The sequence below is a fragment of the Centropristis striata genome, chromosome 15 (assembly GCF_030273125.1).
Source record: "Centropristis striata isolate RG_2023a ecotype Rhode Island chromosome 15, C.striata_1.0, whole genome shotgun sequence".
In the NCBI taxonomy this organism is placed as follows: Eukaryota; Metazoa; Chordata; class Actinopteri; order Perciformes; family Serranidae; genus Centropristis; species Centropristis striata.
Window position 1 is genome coordinate 17682247 of NC_081531.1, and position 2042 is coordinate 17684288.

Below are 2042 nucleotides of genomic sequence, written 5' to 3' on the forward strand. Positions count from 1 at the left end.
TCCTGCTAGTTTCATTCTCCTAGCTGTTATTTTCTGGCTCAACCTTGGAATGCCCTTATATAGAGTCTTGTTGGTAACATGTGTACCCTTACTGCACACACAGGTGCTGTCACTCATTTCAGCTGATTAGATCTCTGCTCAGGTTAAAGTTGGCTAGCGTTATGATGGGAATTACATGAGGTCACTAAACTCTTTGTAAAGATATGTCATAAAGGAATAAAGTCTTGTCCTAACAAAATTAGTAGGACAGTGAGGGAGGTGTTAAATCTGGGCTCTGGGTGTGAAATGTGAAAAAGTTGGCTTATTTGAAAAACAAAAGGATGCAGTAAAAGCTTAAACAAACAAATTGTAATGCACATTACTGTTATTTTAATCACATATAGATGGAGCTACTATAGATATAGCATTCATGTCATGTTGCAACATTTGTATGATTTTTTGACGAAACCTTTTACTAGACAGTTCTTATCTACAAAAAAAAAAAAAAAATCAAAATAAAGGTTGCCGTTTTTAGCATGTACGTAACATTATGATATGAAAGTACTTAAGGTTAAGCAAAATTACAGGGTTAGGCTCAAAATTGTTGAACTACTGGACACTATGTTGGTGACCTAAACCAAAATTTCCAGTGAGACACCAAACCATAAACACTGATCTCCTCAGTCAAAGCCCTGGGTCTGTGCCATTCAACCTGCAGTTGGGGAGAGGACATGTGTTTTTGGGAAACTTACGAAATTCAGTAAGTCTTTACGTTCTTCAGTCCCAGCTCCCCAGAAAGATATTTACTTCCTCAGAGAGGGTTGCAGGCAGTTCTGCAGAATCAGTCAGGCAAGTTTTAACAGGAGTTGTACTGCTGCGACTGTGGAATGAGATGCGAGCCGGGCAGCCAGCTTCACCAGCCCCTCAGGTGAATTTTCAGGAGACTGAGGCCAAAGAAATGTACCTCAGCAGCAGATGAAATAAACACCTTATTGTAGATATACGGATGACTCATTCTCCTGCAGGGAACAGCCTGTCACACTGCTGTTGCAGGTCAGGCATGTCATCAGGACAGGTTGCTAAATTCTTTCGCAATCCATGTAGATATTGTGACATTTCTCTGGATAAGTGAACTCACTCTGTACTGTAGATTCACAGGAACTAGCACCAAACATATTTCTCAGTGATTCACATGTATAGATAACAGAGACTAACCCTTGCATGCACATTACGGGTTAACATTAGGGGCGTTGTCCCAGATGAAGAAGCTCCCTGCTTAAAGCATCTTGGCACAAACATAATGATTACTTTCCCTGCCAGCAAAATACAGTGGTGGACTCCACCCTCTCCACCTTTATACTTTTATTCTTCTTGCTTAATTGTTGACTCGTTTTCTCCTGTCAAACCAGCAGGTTCTTTTGTGTCACGCAGCCTCAGCAGAGCCGCACGCCGGCAAGGTTACCTTTCACCCGCCACGTCATGCAAACACAATCAGGTATCTTCAACCTGCTGAGCCATAACTGATCAGAGGAGTTCACCATGCAGGGGAATCATTAACTCTGTTTCCTCTATGTTTTTGTCAAAATTTTCAATGTTTTCTTTTTAATGTTTGACCCAAACTATTATCTCCTCACAGATATGTGAGGATTGCATGTTATCGCAATCGTGCAAATAAATCACGAGTCTGCAAGAAAATCTTATCTTTGGAAGGGTTTTTGCAGCCAAGACATATAGTGGTCAGGAGATAATTCCCTGTAGATTGCTATCTATGAGTATATTTCGATGAAGCCAGAGTGATTGTTAACCAAGACAATGTTGGCTATTTTGTTTCTATCAAGTTTGAATGAAGTGTGTCTTATGAACAGTTGTAATGTTATGTGTAAAGAGGATTTTCTCTCACCAAAAACTCTCTCTGATTTTGACCTAAAACTTAGGAAAAAAGCTTTATAAACAGTATTAAAAGTTGGAAACTAAATTTGCTCAAAGACCAAAAAAAGTAAGAAAACAATCTGCTATTATTTTATGAATCTTTTTATTATTATTTCATTGCAGCATCTGCACAA